Below are 24,446 nucleotides of genomic sequence, written 5' to 3'. Positions count from 1 at the left end.
CTGAGAGACACGTCAGCATTGACGTGAAAATGACCCAGAGGGCTAAAATGTATATAATGTTAGGTATAGAAAGTCAACCCCGTGTGACTAACCGTGGAGGCGTTCCTGTGAGCTCAGCCTTGTGATTTATTTTCCTGTAGGCACGCTCTGAGAATTTGTCAAGTTAGAATCCTAATTAAAACTGTTAATCACAGATTCCTGTTTGTTCAGCACTCTGGCGAAATGAAAAATGTGATGGAGTTATTTATTGGCTCCTTTCACAGGTAAGCCGGCATTTACAGCCCCAAGCATTTTTATTTTTATTATTATTATATAAATATTTGTAAGGCTTGTGACAACTTTAATCTTTGACTTTTTAATTTGTTTGATCTATGTGGAACGTTGACAGCAGTTAAACCACATGCAATATTAGTCTGCAGCTCATGTTTTTTTTTACTTCACTGATGTAATGTAGCTACTTGTAGCGATAGTGTGTGTGGGGGGAGGGGTGTAGCAAAAAAATACTGTAAGTTTCGAAGCACAAATAAACTTTGTTCTGTCGCTTGTTTGTAAAAAAAAAAATGTCACAAAGAAGGCTTTTAGATGGGGGATTCTTTTATGTCACCATGAATCTCTTATTAAGCTTTGTCGTCACTAAATATAGGAACAATGTCCAAACTTCAGAAATTTGAGACTGTCTAAACTCGCAAGGTAAATGGAACACTTTGATACTCGATATTGAATCTCCAACTCCAACCACCTCGGCCTGATGTTTGCATCTTTAGGCAAGCTTGCGTTCCCTCAAACCTGAACAAATATTTTGTGGAAGCTATTGCTTCGTGCTAACATGGCAAATCTTTGAACAGCAGAACGGGGGGGGTGGGAGGGCAAGCCGACAGCTTGTACCTGGGCATGCTCATATAAGGAAGTCCGGTTCACTGTGACATCACAGTGAGCCAGTGTTAAAAAACTCTCTGAAACTGAGCCATCCCAAACTTTTTTCAGATGCACACACCTCATTATCTGAAGCTTTGGCATCGTTTAACGCGATAATACATTCTAGCAACATTTAGAGGTCAGAAAAGTGGAAAAAGCATACTAAGTTTCAACATTTATTATCAACTCCTACACTGACAAAATTACAAAGTGGAGAGCTCGGCAGCTGTCCGGAGGTCCTCGGGAGCCCTTGGGAGTGTGACCAATCAAAGCAGAGTCGACAGAAGAACAGAAGAAGATAAAGATGGCTTTCTGTCCGGGTTATTGTGTGTAGCTGCTCTATAGGAGTTCACAGCTAAATATAAAGGGCCAAAAATAAGAGGTCCCATAAGATTCCGATCAGTCAATCAATAACAGGCTTGTCAGGCCTGGACTCACTGTGTAAACTTCTTGTGTTCAACTTTACAGCGAAAGTTTATCTCTCTCAGGGGTTTGCTCAGAGTTCTTCACACTGACACCATCTATCCCTCATAGGGCCACCTGCCCGCGTGGAATCATTTCAACACTCGTAATGTGCAACGACGCCTGCCATTTTATTGTAAAAGGTTCAATTCAGGCCCTGGCGACACGCATCGTAACTATCGCAATCAGACACTTCCGAGCTTGGGCTCCATTTTTAATTGTCCAAAACGTTGTGATTTAGTGTGCGCCTGCAGAATGGATCCTAATGTCAGGGGAAACTTGCGAGTTAGTCAAATAGGTCAAATAGTCAAGTAGGTCATCTTCCATTTACAAAACAACCAACAAAAATATTTTACTGTTATTGCAGTCCTAGTCATTAATGGGCAATTTGAATTCCATGTGGCGGCAAACTAGTTAGTTAGCTACAAGCTAACAAATGTACAAACCAAACAAAGTACCACCTTTTGGCCTTGTTGGAGCTGTGCATTATTTATAATCGTCAAAAGTGTTTTATGATTTATTGCGGCCTTGTACAATAGATATTAATGTTCTGCTTGATTCTACCGGGGGGCTGACGGGTTGTGTTCACGTGCCAAAGGTAAAAGAGTTTAATCAAACAAACATGAACGCGAACACTGATGACTTTCTTTGTTTGGACACGTCCAGAAAAGCCAACATGAATGAGTCTCTGTTGACAGACGAGCCAGTGCGACACAGGCGGTGCGAGCGGCGGGCAAGTCTGAGTCCGCCAAGCAGAAACGTGACAAGGCTGGCAGGAATGCACAGGTGCAGACAACAGCGCTGCAGCTCCTTGGTTCATGTAAAGCAGGGTGTCTAAAGTGCAGTCCGCAGCTGTTTCTAAAAGCACAATTTAACAAAAAAAAAACTCAAAACAACAAAAGTAAAAATGAAAAAATCTGCAGTAATTTTACCAGAATAAGAACGTTTAAAGTTGAAATAGTTGGAAAAAGAAAAGAAAAATAATGCCGTTTTAGTAGTATAGAGTTGAAGAAAAAATACTTTTAAAGTTATAATATGGGAATAATTTCTTCATATTATGAGAATAAAATCATATCATTGGAATGGAGTCATAATATTATGAGAAAAAAGTTATGAAAATTACTCAAGAGTAAAGTTGAAAAATGTAGACTCAGAAAACACAACAGCAGCAGAAATGGAAAACCTATAAATGTAGTTAGAATGTTGTATTTACATGTTAAACAATGTCAAAGTTTCAGATAATGAGGTTTGTGAATTCGGAAGTTAGCCCTGAAAGAAGTTTGGGATGGCTAAAAACGCTCTGTTTGAAAAGGCGTGGTAAAACCGTTCCTTTGTGATGTCACAGATGGACGTACTTCCTCATATGGTTCATAGTGTGCAAGCACTTTGGGCGTGTGACCAATCACAGCGGAGTGGGCATGCCTGGGGGGGCGGGCCGTGGGTGGAATAAATTAAAACAGCCCGTTTTGGCAGGAAGCCGGAACAGCTGGAATAGGTGCAGATTCTAGAAAATCTAAAGAGTCTGTGTGTAGCTGCTCTATAGGAGACCACAACTCAATAATAAGAAATAAGTCATAATATTATCGGAATAATAATAATTATAAGTAGTAGTGGCAACAACTAAAAATAACTAAAACTATGGTGTGGCAAAAAAAAACACAAAGGCACCACGAAGAAGGCTAGCAAGGTTGCACAAGCTCAGGTAAGGCTAAGGCGGGCGACGAGCAGGGAGCAGCTAGCGGGAAAACACGTATGGCTGGCCGGGTAGCTCCTCCCATCAGGGCGAACCGGGGTCTGAGGGGAGAGAGAGAGACCATGAGCAAGAAGCAGACCAGAAGGCAAGAAAAAGCCAAAGAGAAACCAATGAGCTGCTCACCTGCAGCCGGAAGGTGGTGTCACAGTAACGCGTGACGGATAAATGACTTCCATTCATGTCCAATCAATATAGTTCGCTGCGCAACACATTTAGCAGGAAGCAGTCCAACATGTTTTTTTAACGTTTACATGCTGGTTTGTACTTATTGCTGCTGTGTCTTAGGATGAGTCACACCCGGGGCGACTTCTTGCGTGACAGACGACTCACATGTTCAATGAGCAGTCTGCTCCTAAATCATTTTCCAATAAAGGACATTTAACCTTTCGGAATGACACATGCACTTTGTTCACACTGTCCTTACGAGAGGCTAAGCAGCAAACTAATTAGCGGACCTTTGTGGCCAATGGAGACAAAAAACATTTGGAGTGAGCACAAAAATGACGTACCAGGGTGTGATCACGCCCACTGCAATATTTCCCATCCATTCCTTTATTGGACACCTCTGATGTAAATGGACTATTGGCGTGTTGACTTATCTCTGGAAAAAAAAAAAAAAAAACACGGATGAAAAGTCAGCGCCTCCCCCGCCTAGATGGGGGGCGTCAGGAGTCTAATGAGCGAGGGCCTGATGGTGCTCATCAATCACCCTCGAGGGAGGGTCTGCATCAGGCTTTTCTTTTTTTTTTTTTTTTCCCTCCCCAGCACTTGATAGACTTTGTTGGCGGTGCACTGATGCTAAGTGCTTGTTAGCAAACCAGATAGATTTTAATTGCCTCACACCTCGTGGTCGATGTGCTGAATGTCGAATAAAAAGGTTGAGAGGCAGTTCAAGGAAAACACGGTGGAGAATCGAGAAGTGGTTTGCGCGTCAACACCTTTTATGCAAGATTTAATTAGTTAGTTTGATTAAATATGGCACTGTTCATTTGTAACATCCCCCTCCGCCATCCAGGAAGTAGCCTGCTCGCTATCAAACAAACAAACAATAACGAGGGCAGCGTTTCCCACATACAGGTATTTGTGGCAGTCCACCACGATTACATTTTGGTTTTAGGACTCCATTTTTTGTGGAGGGCAGTTGCTATTAGCTACTGCAATCATTTTCTATGCAGAATCAAATTGGACAGAATAAAATAAATGAATGCATCTTTTATTACTTTTAATAATGTGCAAATGTGTTTGCCCCTTCTTGGTTTTTGTATGTTTGTGAAATTGAAACAAATTTAAAGGGGACCTATTGTGCTTATTCTCGGCCCTTTGTATTGAGTTGTAGACTCCTATAGAGTAGCTACACACAACAACCCGCATAGAAAGCTTTCTAGATCTTCCAGATCATGCACCTCTTTCTGTAGTGTTTCCTTGGAACAGATTGTTTACTTCACCCCTAGCCGTTCTCTAGGTATGCCCACTGCGCTCTAGGTATGCCCACTCCCACACCCCCAAGCACTCTTGAGGACTTCCGGACAGCTCATTTTGCCCAATTACTTACACTTACACGTGCTCCTCTGAAGCTTCCATACGACAGAGTAACGTTGCAAAGACTTCAGCAACAGCTTGGCGGATAGTCCAACTTTGTATGGTCCACCTTTGTGTTCACGAAACAGTCCCGGGTGCCATTGATTGATGAGCATATTTTTCTTTTGCTGGCTGGGAATGAGGAACTCCAACCACTTTTACCTGATTCTTGCCTTTTTAGGAAAGCTAAACAAAATTATCTTTCTGTTACACCGAAACAAAAATGTCCTCTGTGTCATTGCTAATGCTATAAAGAGCTAAGCAGGGGGGTTCTACCGGGTAGGAAGGAAGGAAATCTGGTTTGCAGAGTGGATTTACTCTGTAAATCAGAGTGTGGAGAGCCATCCAAAACTTCTTTCAGGGCTCACTTCCAAATGTGCAAACCTCATTATCTGACAATTTGTCATTGTTTAACACGAGAATACTACATTCTAACAATGTGTAAAACCATAACAAGCCTCCTTTAAATATAAATGACTTAATGCAGTTTTTGAATTCAACCTTTTATTACTCAGGGAGACGATCCAAACCCATATGGCCCTGTGTAAAGATGGGATTGCCCCCCACAGTTAAAACTGAGATTAATTGATTAATCTATCAGTGTGGAGAAGGTTATAAAGCCCTTTATAAAGCTTTGCTACTCCAGTGAACCACAGAGAGAAGCCATCTATCCATCAGTATGCTGGCCAGCTGTCTTTAGGCGAGAGGCGGGGTACACCCTGGACTGGTGGCCAGCCAATCACAGGGCACATATAGACAAACAACCATTCACACTCACATTCATACCTATGGACAATTTGGAGTCGCCAATTAACCTAGCATGTTTTTGGAATGTGGGAGGAAACCGGAGTACCCGGAGAAAACCCACGCATGCACGGGGAGAACATGCTAACCACTGGGCCACCATGGGGCCCTCAATAAGGTTGCATTGACAGAAAATAGCTACCAGGAAGTACGCTGTCAACAAGGAACTCTCCCAATGCTAATATGTGAGTATTTATGTCAAAAAAAAATTATTTTCTCTTATTGTGACTACTACATTTGATAATACAAGTGTAAAGGTGTTATTCAATGTCTTGAGGGAAGTAATAATAATATTTAGGAGGTCAGAACAGGTTTTCCAGTCATTGTAAGAGTATACCTAATGGTAAGGTAGTAAAGCTTGGGCTCGTCCGGGATTTGAACCCGGGACCTCTCACACCCGAAGCGAGAATCATACCCCTAGACCAACGAGCCCTGGATACATCCTAATAATCCCACGTGCTCGCAAAATTGTTTTGTTGATATCTGGACGATGAAATTTTACTTGGATCAAATAGAGTCTTACCGTGATCAACCCTATACCTGATGGTAAGAATGTAAAGCTTGGGCTCGTCCGGGATCTCTCGCACCCAAAGCGAGAATCATACCCCTAGACCAACGAGCCCTGCAAACATCACAATGACCCTACGTGCTCGCAAAATTGTTTTGTTGATATCTGGACGATGAAATTTTACTTGGATCAAATAGGGTCTTACCGTGGTCAACCATCTAATGAGCCCTTCTGTGGGCCTCTTCCAGTCATTGAGAATGGCCAGCAGAGACCCTTGACTGGCAAATAAAGCGCCTTGTTCTACATGAGTACCCAATGTGTCTGTAGTGTCTCATTGATCCAGGTTAGAGTAAACTACAAAGGTTGAATGGAAAGGAGAGGATTCATCAACAAGGAACTCTCCCAATACTAACATGTGAGTATTTATGTCAAAAATGTTTTATTTTCTCTTACTGTGACTACTACATTTGTTAATACAAGTGTAAAGGTGACCGGGGTGTTATTCAATGTCTTGAGGGAAGTAATAATAATATTTAGGAGGTCAGAACAGGTTATCTATGCTCTGAACTATGAAAATATAAAAGTAAGGAATCCTACTTGATGGAACTTAACACAGTCGGGCCTGGAACCAATGAACCACAACAAAATAGAGTTTACTGTACTTCATTGTTATCAGACATTGTGTTAGCCAGGTGGGTCATACACAGTTGACCAGAACTTTTGATGATACTGTATTGTCTCATATGCTGCAGCACTGTAGCGGCGGCAGCTAATTAATAACACCCAGGTATTTGTGCTAGCCGTTACTTGTGCAGAGAGAGAGAGCGAGAGTGAGAGAGGGGATACAATGTGGAAAATATGCAGAAAATGTATTTGGGTTGACTGTCCGGCGATTAATAATGATTGTGTTGGGATAAATTGTGCCCTACTTTTGGAATCTGCATATCTAAATATTCCCAATAGACCGCCTCCCTCCTGTATTGATTGATTAGTTTAGTGTTTAAAGGTCAGAGTCATAAAACACCAGCATGTAATTAACACGCTGGGATTTTTAATGCTGGCTTTTTATTGCAATGTTAGCATGTGGACGTGCTCTTGGAATTTATGATCACACAACAACAAACGTAGTATTTGTACTCACTAAAATGTATCAGGTGTGTTTTTGGTAGTATTTGTACATGATGTGTTTTTAATCATGCCGTTGGGTCTCATTCTTCTTTTTCAACACACCAGCAGTGTTTCATTCCACTGATAACAACAGAAAAATAAAATCAGACTTATATGGTGCATCCCATGAATGTAAACAGGCAGCGGAAGATGGTACTACTACCAGTTAAACTACAAATGATGAATAGAAGTATGAAAGTATACCCCATCCAACTGAACCCCTTTCCAGTCATTGTGAAGGTATACCTGATGGTAAGAAAGCAAAGTTCGGGCTCGTCCGGGATTTGAACCCGGGACCTCTCGCACCCAAAGCGAGAATCATACCCCTAGACCAACGAGCCCTGCATACATCATAATAACCCTACATGCTCGCAAAATTGTTTTGTAGTTATCTGGAAGCTGAAATTTTACTTGGATCAAATAGGGTCTTACCGTGGTTAACCATCGAATGAGCCCTTCTCTAGGTTTCTTCCAGTCATTGAGAATGGCCAGTAGAGACCAAATAAACCGCCTTGTTCTACATGAGTACCCAATGTGTCTGTTGGTTCTCAATACAGGTTTGAGTGAACTACAAAGGTTGAATGGAAAGGAGAGGATTCACCATCCAACCGTTGACTGAACCCTTTTCCAGTCACTGTAAGAGTATACCTGATAGTAAGAATGTAAAGCTTGGGCTCGTCCGGGATTTGAACCCGGGACCTCTCGCACCCAAAGCGAGAATCATACCCCTAGACCAACGAGCCCTGCATACATCATAATAACCCTACGTGCTCGCAAAATTGCTTTGTAGATATCTGGAAGCTGAAATTTTACTTGGATCAAATAGGGTCTTACCGTGGTCAACCCTCGAATGAGCCCTCCTGTAGGCCTCTTCCAGTCATTGAAAATGTCCAGCAGAGACCCTTGACTGGCTAATAAACCGCCTTGTTCGACATGAGTACCCAATGTGTCTGTAGTGTCTCATTGATCCAGGTTAGAGTAAAGGTTAACCTTTGACTCCGCGCATCTGGAGAGTCTCGGTCATGAAGGTTATAGTAAACTACAAATGATGAATAGAAGCATGAAAGTATACCCCATCCAACTGAACCCCTTTCCAGTCATTGTGAAGGTATACCTGATGGTAAGTATGCAAAGTTCGGGCTCATCCGGGATTTGAACCCGGGACCTCTCACACCCAAAGTGAGAATCATACCCCTAGACCAACGAGCCCTGCATACATCACAATGACCCTACGTGCTCGCAAAATTGTTTTGTAGATATCTGGAAGCTGAAATTTTACTTGGATCAAATAGGGTCTTACCGTGGTCAACCTTCGAATGAGCCCTTCTCTAGGTTTCTTCCAGTCATTGAGAATGGCCAGCTGAGACCCTTGACTGGCAAATAAACCGCCTTGTTCTACATGAGTACCCAATGTGTCTGTTGGTTCTCAATACAGGTTTGAGTGAACTACAAAGGTTGAATGGAAAGGAGAGGATTCACCATCCAAACGTTGACCGAACCCTTTTCCAGTCACTGTAAGAGTATACCTGATGGCAAGAATGTAAAGCTTGGGCTCGTCCGGGATTTGAACCCGGGACCTCTCACACCCGAAGCGAGAATCATACCCCTAGACCAACGAGCCCTGCATACAACACAATGACCCTACGTGCTCGCAAAATTGTTTTGTAGATATCTGGAAGCTGAAATTTTACTTGGATCAAATAGGGTCTTACCGTGGTCAACCCTCGAATGAGCCCTTCTCTAGGTTTCTTCCAGTCATTGAGAATGGCCAGCAGAGACCCTTGACTGGCAAATAAATCACCTTGTTCTACATGAGTACCCAATGTGTCTGTTGGTTCTCAATACAGGTTTGAGTGAACTACAAAGGTTGAATGGAAAGGACAACCGTTGACTAAACCCTTTTCCAGTCACTGTAAGAGTATACCTGATGGTAAGAACGTAAAGCTTGGGCTCGTCCGGGATTTGAACCTGGGACCTCTCGCACCCAAAGCGAGAATCATACCCCTAGACCAACGAGCCCTGCATACATCATAATAACCCTACGTGCTCGCAAAATTGTTTTGTAGATATCTGGAAGCTGAAATTTTACTTGGATCAAATAGGGTCTTACCGTGGTCAACCTTCGAATGAGCCCTTCTCTAGGTTTCTTCCAGTCATTGAGAATGGCCAGTAGAGACCAAATAAACCGCCTTGTTCTACATGAGTACCCAATGTGTCTGTTGGTTCTCAATACAGGTTTGAGTGAACTACAAAGGTTGAATGGAAAGGAGAGGATTCACCATCCAACCGTTGACTGAACCCTTTTCCAGTCACTGTAAGAGTATACCTGATGGCAAGAATGTAAAGCTTGGGCTCGTCCGGGATTTGAACCCGGGACCTCTCGCACCCAAAGCGAGAATCATACCCCTAGACCAACGAGCCCTGCATACATCTCAATGACCCTACGTGCTCGCAAAATTGTTTTGTAGATATCTGGAAGCTGAAATTTTACTTGGATCAAATAGGGTCTTACCGTGATCAACCCTCGAATGAGCCCTCCTGTAGGCCTCTTCCAGTCATTGAAAATGGCCAGCAGAGACCCTTGACTGGCTAATAAACCGCCTTGTTCGACATGAGTACCCAATGTGTCTGTAGTGTCTCATTGATCCAGGTTAGAGTAAAGGTTAACCTTTGACTCCGCGCATCTGGAGAGTCTCGGTCATGAAGGTTGTAGTAAACTACAAATGATGAATAGAAGCATGAAAGTATACCCCATCCAACTGAACCCCTTTCCAGTCATTGTGAAGGTATACCTGATGGTAAGAATGCAAAGCTTGGGCTCGTCCGGGATTTGAACCCGGGACCTCTCACACCCAAAGCGAGAATCATACCCCTAGACCAACGAGCCCTGTATGTACTGCCATGACCCCACTTGCTCGAAAAACTCTTTTGTAGATATCTGGAAGATGAAATTTTACTTGGATCAAATAGGGTCTTACCGTGGCCAACCATCAAATCAGCCCTTCTGTAGGCCTCTTCCAGTCATTGAGAATGGGCAGCATACCCAAGTGTCTCATTGATCCAGGTTAGAGTAAACTGCAAAGGTTGAATGGGAAGGAGAGGATTCACCATCCAACCGTTGACTTAACCATTTTCCAGTCATTGTGAAGGTAGACATGATGTCTACCCAAGTGTCTCATTGATCCAGGTTAGAGTAAACTGCAAAGGTTGAATGGGAAGGAGAGGATTCACCATCCAACCGTTGACTTAACCCTTTTCCAGTCATTGTGAAGGTAGACATGATGTCTACCCAAGTGTCTCATTGATCCAGGTTAGAGTAAACTGCAAAGGTTAACCTTTGACTGGCGCATCGATCGCCTTGTTCACATGAGCACCCAATGTGTCTGGAGAGTCTCTGTCATGAAGGTTATAGTAAACTACAAGTGTTGAATGGAAGCATTAAAGTATACTTCATCCAACATCTGACTGAGCCCTCTTCCAGTCATTGTGAAGGTATACCTGATGAAGAATATAAAGCTTGGGCTCATCCGGGATTTGAACCCGGGACCTCTCACACCCGAAGCGAGAATCATACCCCTAGACCAACGAGCCCTGCATACATCATAATAACCCTACGTGCTCGCAAAATTGTTTTGTAGATATCTGGAAGCTGAAATTTTACTTGGATCAAATAGGGTCTTACCGTGGTCAACCTTCGAATGAGCCCTTCTCTAGGTTTCTTCCAGTCATTGAGAATGGCCAGTAGAGACCAAATAAACCGCCTTGTTCTACATGAGTACCCAATGTGTCTGTTGGTTCTCAATACAGGTTTGAGTGAACTACAAAGGTTGAATGGAAAGGAGAGGATTCACCATCCAACCGTTGACTGAACCCTTTTCCAGTCACTGTAAGAGTATACCTGATGGCAAGAATGTAAAGCTTGGGCTCGTCCGGGATTTGAACCCGGGACCTCTCGCACCCAAAGCGAGAATCATACCCCTAGACCAACGAGCCCTGCATACATCTCAATGACCCTACGTGCTCGCAAAATTGTTTTGTAGATATCTGGAAGCTGAAATTTTACTTGGATCAAATAGGGTCTTACCGTGATCAACCCTCGAATGAGCCCTCCTGTAGGCCTCTTCCAGTCATTGAAAATGGCCAGCAGAGACCCTTGACTGGCTAATAAACCGCCTTGTTCGACATGAGTACCCAATGTGTCTGTAGTGTCTCATTGATCCAGGTTAGAGTAAAGGTTAACCTTTGACTCCGCGCATCTGGAGAGTCTCGGTCATGAAGGTTGTAGTAAACTACAAATGATGAATAGAAGCATGAAAGTATACCCCATCCAACTGAACCCCTTTCCAGTCATTGTGAAGGTATACCTGATGGTAAGTATGCAAAGTTCGGGCTCGTCCGGGATTTGAACCCGGGACCTCTCACACCCGAAGTGAGAATCATACCCCTAGACCAACGAGCCCTGCATACATCACAATGACCCTACGTGCTCGCAAAATTGTTTTGTAGATATCTGGAAGCTGAAATTTTACTTGGATCAAATAGGGTCTTACCGTGGTCAACCCTCGAATGAGCCCTTCTCTAGGTTTCTTCCAGTCATTGAGAATGGCCAGCGAGACCCTTGACTGGCAAATAAACCGCCTTGTTCTACATGAGTACCCAATGTGTCTGTTGGTTCTCAATACAGGTTTGAGTGAACTACAAAGGTTGAATGGAAAGGAGAGGATTCACCATCCAAACGTTGACCGAACCCTTTTCCAGTCACTGTAAGAGTATACCTGATGGCAAGAATGTAAAGCTTGGGCTCGTCCGGGATTTGAACCCGGGACCTCTCACACCCGAAGCGAGAATCATACCCCTAGACCAACGAGCCCTGCATACAACACAATGACCCTACGTGCTCGCAAAATTGTTTTGTAGATATCTGGAAGCTGAAATTTTACTTGGATCAAATAGGGTCTTACCGTGGTCAACCCTCGAATGAGCCCTTCTCTAGGTTTCTTCCAGTCATTGAGAATGGCCAGCAGAGACCCTTGACTGGCAAATAAATCACCTTGTTCTACATGAGTACCCAATGTGTCTGTTGGTTCTCAATACAGGTTTGAGTGAACTACAAAGGTTGAATGGAAAGGACAACCGTTGACTAAACCCTTTTCCAGTCACTGTAAGAGTATACCTGATGGTAAGAACGTAAAGCTTGGGCTCGTCCGGGATTTGAACCTGGGACCTCTCGCACCCAAAGCGAGAATCATACCCCTAGACCAACGAGCCCTGCATACATCATAATAACCCTACGTGCTCGCAAAATTGTTTTGTAGATATCTGGAAGCTGAAATTTTACTTGGATCAAATAGGGTCTTACCGTGGTCAACCTTCGAATGAGCCCTTCTCTAGGTTTCTTCCAGTCATTGAGAATGGCCAGTAGAGACCAAATAAACCGCCTTGTTCTACATGAGTACCCAATGTGTCTGTTGGTTCTCAATACAGGTTTGAGTGAACTACAAAGGTTGAATGGAAAGGAGAGGATTCACCATCCAACCGTTGACTGAACCCTTTTCCAGTCACTGTAAGAGTATACCTGATGGCAAGAATGTAAAGCTTGGGCTCGTCCGGGATTTGAACCCGGGACCTCTCGCACCCAAAGCGAGAATCATACCCCTAGACCAACGAGCCCTGCATACATCTCAATGACCCTACGTGCTCGCAAAATTGTTTTGTAGATATCTGGAAGCTGAAATTTTACTTGGATCAAATAGGGTCTTACCGTGATCAACCCTCGAATGAGCCCTCCTGTAGGCCTCTTCCAGTCATTGAAAATGGCCAGCAGAGACCCTTGACTGGCTAATAAACCGCCTTGTTCGACATGAGTACCCAATGTGTCTGTAGTGTCTCATTGATCCAGGTTAGAGTAAAGGTTAACCTTTGACTCCGCGCATCTGGAGAGTCTCGGTCATGAAGGTTGTAGTAAACTACAAATGATGAATAGAAGCATGAAAGTATACCCCATCCAACTGAACCCCTTTCCAGTCATTGTGAAGGTATACCTGATGGTAAGAATGCAAAGCTTGGGCTCGTCCGGGATTTGAACCCGGGACCTCTCACACCCAAAGCGAGAATCATACCCCTAGACCAACGAGCCCTGTATGTACTGCCATGACCCCACTTGCTCGAAAAACTCTTTTGTAGATATCTGGAAGATGAAATTTTACTTGGATCAAATAGGGTCTTACCGTGGCCAACCATCAAATCAGCCCTTCTGTAGGCCTCTTCCAGTCATTGAGAATGGGCAGCATACCCAAGTGTCTCATTGATCCAGGTTAGAGTAAACTGCAAAGGTTGAATGGGAAGGAGAGGATTCACCATCCAACCGTTGACTTAACCATTTTCCAGTCATTGTGAAGGTAGACATGATGTCTACCCAAGTGTCTCATTGATCCAGGTTAGAGTAAACTGCAAAGGTTGAATGGGAAGGAGAGGATTCACCATCCAACCGTTGACTTAACCCTTTTCCAGTCATTGTGAAGGTAGACATGATGTCTACCCAAGTGTCTCATTGATCCAGGTTAGAGTAAACTGCAAAGGTTAACCTTTGACTGGCGCATCGATCGCCTTGTTCACATGAGCACCCAATGTGTCTGGAGAGTCTCTGTCATGAAGGTTATAGTAAACTACAAGTGTTGAATGGAAGCATTAAAGTATACTTCATCCAACATCTGACTGAGCCCTCTTCCAGTCATTGTGAAGGTATACCTGATGAAGAATATAAAGCTTGGGCTCATCCGGGATTTGAACCCGGGACCTCTCACACCCGAAGCGAGAATCATACCCCTAGACCAATGAGCCCTGGATATACTGCCATGACCCCACTTGCTCCAAAAATTGTTTTGTAGATATCTGGAAGATGATATTTTATTTGGATCAAATAGGGTCTTACCGTGATCAACCCTCGAAAGAGCCCTCCTGTAGGCCTCTTCCAGTCATTAAAAATGGCCAGCAGAGACCCTTGACTGGCTAATAAACCGCCTTGTTCGACATGAGTACCCAATGTGTCTGTAGTGTCTCATTGATCCAGGTTAGAGTTAACTGCAAAGGTTAACCTTTGCAGTTTACTGTAAGAGTATACCTGATGGTAAGAATGTAAAGCTTGGGCTCTCGCACCCAAAGCGAGAATCATACCCCTAGACCAACGAGCCTTGTATGTACTGCCCTGACCCTACTTGCTCCAAAAACTCTTTTGTCGATATCTGGAAGATGAAATTTTACTTGGATCAAATAGGGTCTTACCTTGGTCAACCATTGAATCAGCCCTTCTGTAGGCCTCTTCCAGTCATTGAGAATGAGAGCCCTGTGATTGGCTGACAACCAGTCCAGGGTGTACCCCGCCTCTTGCCCGAAGACAGCTGGGATAGGCTCCAGCACCCCCGCGACCCTTGTGAGGATAAGCGGTGCTTCTGGGGCCACTGTTGAGTGTGTGAGAGGTTTCCCTGTTTTTTTGTTTTTTGTTTTTTTTTTTTACCAGGAAAGTGCATTAGAAGCAAGTTAAAAAAGTTGACCCCCCCCCCCCCCCCCCAAAAAAAAAAAAACGACATACTAACCCCTTATAACAGGGGTTCCAAAACTTTACGGCCACTGTTGAGTGTGTGAGAGGTTTCCCTGTTTTTTTTGTTTTGTTTTTTTGTTTTTTACCAGGAAAGTGCATTAGAAGCAAGTTAAAAAAAAAACAAAAAAAACGACATACTAACCTCTTATAACAGGGGTTCCAAAACTTTACCAACTCAAGGCCCACTTGAAAATCTAAAAAATGTCTAGTACCCCCTTCTCCGCTGTCCTCTGTGGCGCTCACTAGGCTTCCAGTGGCTGTCGGTGCTGCTCGTGTGCATCCTACTGGGCCTGGTGCCGTACGTGGACCACTGCATGGTGACTGCCTTCAGCGACTCCCCGCCTCTCCACATTAAAAGTGGCCACCACTTTTTATTGATCAATACTCACGTTAACATCAACATTGACGTCTTTTCATGCCTTTTGAGAAGAAAAAGTGCCCCGCACCCATCTGCACCCTCGTGAATCGCCCCTCCCCTCCATTTCGATATTGCTAATTGGAATGATGCCGCCAGTAAATGTGAGCCATTAGTGAATGAGCAGTCTGCTTTTATTAGCATCTATCATGTAAGTCATGAATTCAAGTCCTGGCATAAACAATATCTGCTCCCGCACAGCGCCGCTTCAAGTCATCAGATTACAAAAAGTCAAAATACTAAACCACTCAACTTAAATGATGATTAAAAAGTATAAAACTATATTTCTATGATCTAAATTCATCTATGTACCTGAATTAAAAATGTAATTAATTTTAAAAATGGTTCATGAATTAGGTGTAAATATATATATATTTATGTAATAAATAAATAATAATGTAGTATCAAGAAAAATAAACAAAATCAATAACAATTATTATTGGCTTGTTAAAATAAAAATAAAAAATAAAAATATATTTTTTTGAATTAAAAACGAATTGAGCTTGTTTGGCGAAATGAAAATGTTCATCTGTACTTTTTTAAAAAGAGCGAAGGCAAGACTGTTTATAATTTACATCAACAAAGCTTGTAACTTTTTTTCTCTCCTCCCATTAGCCGCTTTTGAAAGGAATGTGGCTCGTGAAGGCTAATTAATAAATATGGCTATGCCGCTAATGGGCTCCTACGTTGTGATGGCGTTAAGGCATGCACTCGCTTTTATGACAGGAAATGTTTATATGCATGCATTTTTTTTTTATTCTTGGCATGTATTTAATATAAAAACCTAAAGCTCAAGGTATCCTAGTGCTTACATCACTATTTTTAATGTCCAACACAACAACATTAAGGTTTATGGAAGGCTGTGTAGAAGATAAACATCATAACATACAATTAGATGTACTTTTTTCCTTTTAAAATGAATCCTACATTTCAGTTCTACAGATGCCATGTCTGCTGTGCAGGCACTGTTCATTACATTGGAGGATCTTTTTGTGGAGTTTGCATGTTCTCCCCGTGCATGCGTGGGTTTTCTCCGGGTACTCCGGTTTCCTCCCACATTCCAAAAACATGCTAGGTTAATTGGCGACTCCAAATTGTCCATAGGTATGAATGTGAGTGTGAATGGTTGTTTGTCTATTTGTGCCCTGTGATTGGCAACCAGTCCAGGGTGTACCCCACCTCGCGCCCAAAGACAGTTGGGATAGGCTCCAGCATGCACCCGTGACCCTAATGAGGATAACCGGTATAGAACATGGATGGATGATTACTCTCTGTATTGTACAGGTATGTGCACTTCATGTATTTTGTATACAGTGAGTGACTCAGGTGTTCATTTAGCTATTTGTGATGATGATTCATTCATTCATTCATTCATTTTCTACCGCTTTTCCTCACGAGGGTCGCGGGGGGTGCTGGAGCCTATCCTATCCCAGCTGTCTTCGGGCGTAAGGCGGGGTACACCCTAGACTGGTCGCCAGCCAATCACAGGGCACATATAGACAAACAACCATTCACACTCACATTCATACCTATGGACAATTTGGAATCGCCAATTAACCTAGCATGTTTTTGGAATGTGGGAGGAAACCGGAGTACCCGGAGAAAACCCACGCATGCACGGGGAGAACATGCAAACTCCACACAGAGATGCCCGAGGGTGGAATTGAACCCTGGTCTCCACCGTGCCGCCGTGATGATGATTAAAAGTATGAAACTATACATATTTTTAAGCAAATTACTCAGTGTATTTGACCTTGGCTTTTTTTTAACTGCTTACCAATTTCATGAAAAAAATATATTAAATCAATAAAAACAGAAAAATAAATCAAGCGTATAATATGAAGCAAATCTAAAATATATATACTGTATGTATTAGAAATAATCAGTTCAATACTTTATACTTTATTTCTTTTAAATTCATTATTTTATTCAAACTTTAATCATTTGAGAATAAATACAAATTAAAAAATAATAATAATTACAAAAATATATTAAATCAATTTAAAATCCATAGAAAAATCTACAATGAATGAAATATATATAATATAATTAAATAGATAAATTGGACATGTAATATGAATATAAACCAGTTAATGGCATCAGTTAAATCAGTTTATTATTTTGAATCATTTTAAAATGAATGCAAAAAATTAAAACAGCACCAGCAAGGATAAATGATTGCATTGAATCATTTTAATATGTATGCCTTGACTGACTTAGCAGCGCATTTCTGTATAATTTAGGTAGGCGTTCCAACATACATAGCTGGAGACACGTTCTTTAGGCTATTTCAATGATGCTGTCGCCATAGTAACTAATAAAACACTATTAATGAGCCTCTTTGCTAGGAGAGGATGCAATCGTGTTATTTAGCACAGGGAGTCACATGAAGACACCACACAACAATAAAAGGTCACTGGATGTATTGCTTGGTCTGGGAGCAAGCCATGGGAGGGGGGCACTTCCACCCCCTAGGGGTGAGTGGGATGCAGCCTGACAGGGGGCAGCAGGACGCTGGCATACGAGCCGTAGGGCCCGAAGATGTGAGGCCCGCCTATCATAAGAACCCCCACCAACGTTTATGCAGCACCAGACATGCGGCTGACACCTGTGTCAAAGGTTACACGGTATACCCCCCCCCCTCCAAAACATGTAGATAGAACTTACTATATATATTTAAAAACCTGCATCTGAGCTTTGTAGTATCGAATTCAGTCTATTCTAGTATCCAAATATTTCTTGGAATGGTTGTTTGTCTATATGTGCCCTGTGATTGGCTGGCCACCAGTTCAGGGTGTACCCCGCCTCTCGCCCCAAGACAGCTGGGATAGGCTCCAGCACCCCTGTGACCCTCTTGAGGAAAAAGCGGTAGAAAATGAATGAATGAATATTTTTTGATAAATTGTCATCGCGTAATATTTTGACATTATTCCCATGGTATTACAACTTTTTCCCGAACTGAATGCTCCCAAAATTAGATTACTTTATTTTTTTTATCAATATTTCAACTCTATAAATTAAAATGACATTATTTTTCCTCATAAATATTCCTAATTTATTTTTGTAGAATTGGGGTTGGTTTATATATAATTATAAATATATTGTTTTGTTCTTGTAATTATGACTTTATTCACATATTTTGGTAGTATTCTTACAATATTATAAATATTTCTCTAACTTAATAAAAAAACACAACAAATATATTATTAGTTGTTTTGTTGGTTTTATGACTTTATAAAATAATGTATTTTTTCTTTAATATTTCAACATTATTTCACAACATTATTCTTTTAAAATGATGTTTTTTTTCATGTTTAGTGAAAACTTTTTTCATATCGTGGCATTAGTCTTGTAAATTTAGTGCTGATTTTTCCAGTTTTAGAAGTTTTGTTAAATCATATTTTTAGAATGTGCCATGGGCCAATAAAAAACAGGCCACACCCCTTGCTCCATACTTGGAAAAAAAGGCCTTTTAAGCCTCCACAGACAAACAAATACGACCTTTGCTCTGTGCTCTGACTTCCTTGCAGCATGTTGAACCCGCCCAAGATGATCCTTCCTTGTCCTCCTGCCATCATTGGACACATTCCCCCAGTCACATGACATTAGTCAGGCTGGAGCTGTCACACAACATGCGGCCTCTCCTCCTCGCCGCTCTTTTACTTTTCATACGCCACCATCGCCCGCAGCTTTCAAACGCTCATTATGCCGCCTCGGATTTATTAAAATAGATTATGGAAATGTTAATTAAGTCATTAATGACATTATTTAAGTAGCACTGACAGATAATGGTGTGTGTCGGGGGCGGGGGGGGGGGCTCCCTGTGCGTTTTAAAAGGATGTGATTGGTGACAAGGGAGCACCATGGCGATGGCGTCTGACCGCGAGCGCTGACATGATCCAAAGTGGCCGACACTGTCCTCGCACCTCACGCTACTGTCCACAACACTTTACGCAGCTGCCTGAGGACGAGCAGCGGACTCAACCTTTTTCTTGTGAAAGCAGCATGCACACAAATCCATATATTGTTAGGATGTGTGTTATATCCATTGTTGTGCTAACGTCCCTACATACAGCATCACAGCATATCATGACAATGTCCAGATACGGAGGGATCATGTAGACTCACAGGGCACATATAGACAAACAACCATTCACACTCACATTCATACCTATGGACAATTTGGAGTCGCCAATTAACCTAGCATGTTTTTGGAATGTGGGAGGAAACCGGAGTACCCGGAGAAAACCCACGCATGCACGGGGAGAACATGCAAACCCCACACAGAGATGGTCGAGGGTGGAATTGAACCCGGATCTCCTAGCTGTGAGGCCTGCGTACTAACCGGCCGGCCGCTGTGCAGCCCTTTTAAAATGCATATTCAAGCAATTTTTGACATATTTATGTAAAAAAACTTAAGCATTTTCAAGCACAGAAAAATGAACAAATGAACTAAAGTACAAATATGATATGTCGCATTCTACACTGGCCACTGGGTGTCAGTACAATAGCCGTCTGAATAAAAACATATTCCCTGAAGTAAAAAAAAAAAAAAAACAAAAACAGCAAAGGACTCCCCCAATGCTAACATTTGATAGTCAAATTTGTATTTTCTTATTATGTCTCCTACACTGGGTAATAGGAGTATAAAGGTGACTATAGGGGTGCTATTTCATGTCTAGAGGGCTCTAATAATGTCATTTTAATTTAGAAGGTTGTAAACAGGTTTTCGGGCAATAGCTACAACATGCAACCCTTTTCTGTTGTGGATAATTCCGAGTTTCCGAACATGCTGCCTCCTTCACAAAACTATTTCACCGATGCCGTTGTTTTTGTGGGCCTTTCATTTTTTTTGTTTTTATATGCAGCTAAGTACTAGTAGCACAACTTTTTGTTGGAGGTACAGCTATGGCTAAGATAAACTCACCATGGGAGGTGGAAACAGGCGTCCAAAAAGGAAAATAATACCAGGGAGCTAACAAAGCAAAAATGCAATGGAATGCGTTTTGTATCGAAAAAGTATTGAACCATGAATGTTGCGTACCGTACTTATATACACATACACAGTATATATTGTGTATTCTGGTGTTCACAATTGTTAAATATGAAAAAGTAGTACAACAAAAAAAAATTATAAAAATAATAATTTCCAATTTCGTTGTACATCTTGTATAATGACAATAAAGGCCATTCCATTCCATAATGCCAAATATTCTGTATTTTGTTTTTATGATGGCAATAAAACTAGAAGCCATTTTCTTTATATATAATGATCCTTACATGACATCACTGCTTCACTTCACTTTTCATTTGAATAAAAAGATGAATCTGGATGTGGATGATAGGCAGGTAGGCTCTCAGGTCTGCACTTTTATTGGACATCACATCTAATGAAGGTTAGGAGACAATGCAGCCACACAAGCCGTCTGTCCTTCACACTTGTGTTTCCAATCGTTTGGCTTGGAGTGTTTTGCTCGAGGACCCTCAACAAGGATGCTAAATGGGTCGCGTTCACGGTCCACCTACTCAACCACCTGAGCAGCGGCAGCAACTCACAGGAGCGAGCCAACTCCATCAACAGCATCACCGTTACCAAATATGCAAGCTTCCCCTTTGTTGTACAAAAGGCCGTCCTGGCGTGTGGAGGTTGTATGTTCCATCGCCACAATCCATAGGCAGCGCTTTCAGGAAGTCATTCACCACCTTGGTGCGTTGTTCCCTAGAACGACAGCATGAACGGAATGTGCCATTTTATCAGTAATGCAGTCTCTTGGTCTCTGTGGTGGCGGGGCCTCTAGCATACACACAGAGTGTAGAAGAGTGTAATTTGTAAGTAAAAATCTTGTCTCCTCTTGTAGCTCAAATCTCATGCGTTGTCTCGTCTCGGCATTGTCAATATTTTTTTTTTTTGGAAAGTCCTGATGGATAGCTAATGTGTCCTGAATGAGCCGAACATTTTGTCTAAAAGCCCAAACAATCAAGTCACTGTCCATTACAGCTCTTGAGGTGTCGGGGAGTGACGTTTACTCATCATACTATCGTACAGCTAAGCTCATTAGCATCCATTTCGCTCAGTGAAAGTGAAGTGGCAAGATTTGCAGATGTATTACATCATGTTTGAACTCTGAAGAAGTTTGGTTGGACTTTTAAAAGCATATTTACTCAGAAATGTGAAGAATCTATGCAGCTACAACTGCTTCCAAAAATGTTGCTTATGCACTTGGACCCAAATCGGATCTTCCTGTAAACTTGTAAACATTCATTCATTCATTTTCTACCGCTTACGGGGGTGCTGGAGCCTATCCCAGCTGTCTTCGGGCGAGAGGCGGGGTACACCCTGGACTGGTGGCCAGCCAATCACAGGGCACATATAGACAAACAACCATTCACACTCACATTCATACCTATGGACAATTTGGAGTGGCCAATTAACCTAGCATGTTTTTGGAATGTGGGAGGAAACCGGAATACCCGGAGAAAACCCACGCATGCACGGGGAGAACATGCAAACTCCACACAGAGAGGGTGGAATTGAACCCTGGTAACCACTCGACCGCCGTGCCGCCCACTTGTAAACATATAACTGTCTAAAATATCTTCTTTAAATGAAGGATTATGATCCATCGGTGTCATCAAACACCTGATTGATTGATGTATTGATTAAATGAGGCCTTTCTCTATACAGCCCAGAAAGCGATGATGTTTTTCAGGCCTCTGATGGTCTCTCAAAGGAGCCTGTGAAGGACGAAGGCTGCTGTGTTGGTACGTCAGCGCACGGCGGCGTCCCCGGCCTGATACAGCACGGGTCCAGTTGAATAAATTAAAGGAATTACCAGCTGCCCTGTACGAGCTCGGCGGATGCAGGGTGGCGTGCGCAGGCCATTAGCGCGATGATAACGATGTCGGCATGGCCCTCGCGTTAAAGGAATTACACATCGCAGCCGCAGCCTGTGAGGAAGGCTGACAGTTGTGCTCACGGTGGCAACTTCACATGACGGCAAAATGTGCACAAGCGCTCGCCCCACTCGGGAAAGGAAAGTCTTATTGTGATGCAAATGGACGCAGCGGTGGCGGTGGCTTTAAACAATGCCGGCAGATAACATCACATGATGACGTCCGCTGAGAGGTTATTTGAAGCGATACACAGGAAGTCCAATTGCTGTGATAAACAGCAGATGCTTGCTGGAGAAGAAATATTTACATAATAGTATGTATATGCTATTCCACACCATGCTAATGTCTGAAACGCACAAAAACGCAGGAGGAAGTCCAAGTGGAAGGCGTCCGATAACTTGCTGGATGTAATCTGATGCGGCGCTGGCCTCGCCTTGATTTATGATTGAGGACGCCTTAATAAAAATATCAAAACAATCGCAGCTCTGCGGAGGGAGATACCGCCGCTACGTACATCATGCTCGACAGGCCTGAGCAGGTTGCAGTGGAGTTGGGGCGGAGAGGGGGGTGAAGCTAATGTTTGTGTTTTGAGGGGGGGGGGGGGGGGGTGCACAAGCTCGTGCAAGGTGACATTTGTGTGCTTCCTGTTCAGGCCTGACAGGTAAAACATTCTGAAACATTCACCATCCTTTCTTGAAGTACTGTTTCTTTGAGGCCAGGTGGGGCCAGGTGGGGCCCAGTGGGGCCATTCCAAGCTGGAACATGAAGGAGACGAACCAGGAAGTCCATCAGGGGTTGTCCTTTTGCTTAAGCGTCAAACTTCACGGCTTCACTCTATCATTCATTCATTCATTCATTTTCTACCGCTTTTTCCTCACGAGGACCGCGGGGGTGCTGGAGCCTACCCCAGCTGTCTTTGGGCGAGAGGCGGGGTACACCCTGGACTGGTGGCCAGGCAATCACAGGGCCACTCTATCATGGTTTTTCTAAATATTCATTAATTTTCTATATCACTTATCCTATGTGGGGCGGCACGGTGGCGAGTGGTTAGCGTGCAGACCTCATAGCTAAGAGACCAGGGTTCAATTCCACCCTCTGCCATCTCTGCGGGGAATTTGCATGTTCTCCCCGTGCATGCGTGGGTTTTCTCCGGGTACTCCGGTTTCCTCCCACATTCCAAAAACATGCTAGGTTAATTGGCGACTCCAAATTGTCCATAGGTATGAATGTGAGTGTGAATGGTTGTTTGTCTATATGTGCCCTGTGATTGGCTGGCGACCAGTCCAGGGTGTACCTTGCCTCTCGCCCCCAGACAGCTGGGATAGGCTCCAGCACCCCCGCGACCCTTGTGAGGCAAAAGCGGTAGAAAATGAATGAATGAATGAATGAACTTATCCTATGTCACGGCACGGTATGCTGGAGCCTATCCCAGCTGACTCCAACCTGGTCGCCAGCCAATCACAATGCACAAATAGACAAACAACCATTCACAATCACAGTCATACCTATGGACAATTCAAAGTCTCTAGTCAACTTAACATGCATATTTTAGAAACATGGAAGAAAGCTGGACTATGCAGCGAAAACCCACACATTCAAACTCCTCACAGAAATGCCCAAAAATGGAGCTACAAAGCCAGATCTTCCAGATCTCCTGACTGTTTGCCAAAATGTTAGCCACCAAGTGTGTTTGACTGTGGCCCATTAGTCAAAAATATGCAAGTTTAAGCATTAATTCATTCATTTTCTACCGCTTACCCTCACAAGGGTCGCGGGGGTGCTGGAGCCTATCTTAGCTGTCTTCGGGCAAGAGGCGGGGTACACTCTGGACTGGCGGCCAGCCAATCACAGGGCACATATAGACAAACAACCATTCACACTCACATTCATACCTATGGACAATTTGGAGTCACCAATTAACCTAACATGTTTTTGGAATGTTTTCTCCCCGGAGAAAACCCACGCATGCACCGGGAGAACATGGGATTGAACTCAGGTCTCCTAGCTGTGAGGTCTGCATGCTAACCACTCAACCGCTGTGCAGCCCGCAAATTTAAGCACATTTGACCTATTTTTTTGCCTAAATTAATAGTTTCAAGCATAAAAATGACTAAATGAACTACAGTATACGTATGAGCCATTCAGAAGATGCATTCTAAGACGTTCTGATTATATGTAGTATTCTACATTGGTCACTAGATGTCAGTAATGTTTTTGTACATTGACAAGACAATAGCAACCACAGGAAGAACTGTCCAGAAACCAGAACAACAAGGAACTGTCCCAGTGCTAGCATGTGTGAGTCTAGATTATGTCTTATTTTCTGTTATGTCTATTATACATAACAGGAGCG

General features: G+C 42.9%; 16 non-coding genes across 16 annotated transcripts; all 16 read right to left on the bottom strand.

Moving 5' to 3' along the window:
• Positions 1–5,872: 5,872 nt before the first annotated feature.
• trnap-cgg (transfer RNA proline (anticodon CGG)) lies at positions 5,873–5,944 on the bottom strand. Its single transcript has one exon. It is a non-coding gene; the product is annotated as a tRNA-Pro (tRNA).
• A 1,512-nt stretch (positions 5,945–7,456) lies between these two features.
• On the bottom strand, positions 7,457–7,528 carry trnap-ugg (transfer RNA proline (anticodon UGG)). The gene has a single exon. It is a non-coding gene; the product is annotated as a tRNA-Pro (tRNA).
• A 330-nt stretch (positions 7,529–7,858) lies between these two features.
• Positions 7,859–7,930, bottom strand: trnap-ugg (transfer RNA proline (anticodon UGG)). The gene has a single exon. It is a non-coding gene; the product is annotated as a tRNA-Pro (tRNA).
• Positions 7,931–8,324: 394 nt separating this feature from the next.
• Positions 8,325–8,396, bottom strand: trnap-ugg (transfer RNA proline (anticodon UGG)). The gene has a single exon. It is a non-coding gene; the product is annotated as a tRNA-Pro (tRNA).
• A 340-nt stretch (positions 8,397–8,736) lies between these two features.
• trnap-cgg (transfer RNA proline (anticodon CGG)) lies at positions 8,737–8,808 on the bottom strand. Its single transcript has one exon. It is a non-coding gene; the product is annotated as a tRNA-Pro (tRNA).
• A 326-nt stretch (positions 8,809–9,134) lies between these two features.
• On the bottom strand, positions 9,135–9,206 carry trnap-ugg (transfer RNA proline (anticodon UGG)). The gene has a single exon. It is a non-coding gene; the product is annotated as a tRNA-Pro (tRNA).
• A 330-nt stretch (positions 9,207–9,536) lies between these two features.
• Positions 9,537–9,608, bottom strand: trnap-ugg (transfer RNA proline (anticodon UGG)). The gene has a single exon. It is a non-coding gene; the product is annotated as a tRNA-Pro (tRNA).
• Positions 9,609–10,002: 394 nt separating this feature from the next.
• Positions 10,003–10,074, bottom strand: trnap-ugg (transfer RNA proline (anticodon UGG)). The gene has a single exon. It is a non-coding gene; the product is annotated as a tRNA-Pro (tRNA).
• Positions 10,075–10,706: 632 nt separating this feature from the next.
• Positions 10,707–10,778, bottom strand: trnap-cgg (transfer RNA proline (anticodon CGG)). Its single transcript has one exon. It is a non-coding gene; the product is annotated as a tRNA-Pro (tRNA).
• A 330-nt stretch (positions 10,779–11,108) lies between these two features.
• trnap-ugg (transfer RNA proline (anticodon UGG)) lies at positions 11,109–11,180 on the bottom strand. Its single transcript has one exon. It is a non-coding gene; the product is annotated as a tRNA-Pro (tRNA).
• A 394-nt stretch (positions 11,181–11,574) lies between these two features.
• trnap-cgg (transfer RNA proline (anticodon CGG)) lies at positions 11,575–11,646 on the bottom strand. Its single transcript has one exon. It is a non-coding gene; the product is annotated as a tRNA-Pro (tRNA).
• Positions 11,647–11,985: 339 nt separating this feature from the next.
• trnap-cgg (transfer RNA proline (anticodon CGG)) lies at positions 11,986–12,057 on the bottom strand. The gene has a single exon. It is a non-coding gene; the product is annotated as a tRNA-Pro (tRNA).
• Positions 12,058–12,383: 326 nt separating this feature from the next.
• Positions 12,384–12,455, bottom strand: trnap-ugg (transfer RNA proline (anticodon UGG)). Its single transcript has one exon. It is a non-coding gene; the product is annotated as a tRNA-Pro (tRNA).
• A 330-nt stretch (positions 12,456–12,785) lies between these two features.
• trnap-ugg (transfer RNA proline (anticodon UGG)) lies at positions 12,786–12,857 on the bottom strand. Its single transcript has one exon. It is a non-coding gene; the product is annotated as a tRNA-Pro (tRNA).
• A 394-nt stretch (positions 12,858–13,251) lies between these two features.
• On the bottom strand, positions 13,252–13,323 carry trnap-ugg (transfer RNA proline (anticodon UGG)). The gene has a single exon. It is a non-coding gene; the product is annotated as a tRNA-Pro (tRNA).
• Positions 13,324–13,955: 632 nt separating this feature from the next.
• Positions 13,956–14,027, bottom strand: trnap-cgg (transfer RNA proline (anticodon CGG)). Its single transcript has one exon. It is a non-coding gene; the product is annotated as a tRNA-Pro (tRNA).
• Positions 14,028–24,446: the final 10,419 nt, after the last annotated feature.

Source organism: Doryrhamphus excisus, chromosome 5 (genome assembly GCF_030265055.1).
Source record: "Doryrhamphus excisus isolate RoL2022-K1 chromosome 5, RoL_Dexc_1.0, whole genome shotgun sequence".
Taxonomy (NCBI): domain Eukaryota; kingdom Metazoa; phylum Chordata; class Actinopteri; order Syngnathiformes; family Syngnathidae; genus Doryrhamphus; species Doryrhamphus excisus.
The sequence above is the reverse complement of the archived record's forward strand: the minus strand, read 5'-3'. Positions and strand labels throughout refer to the sequence as shown.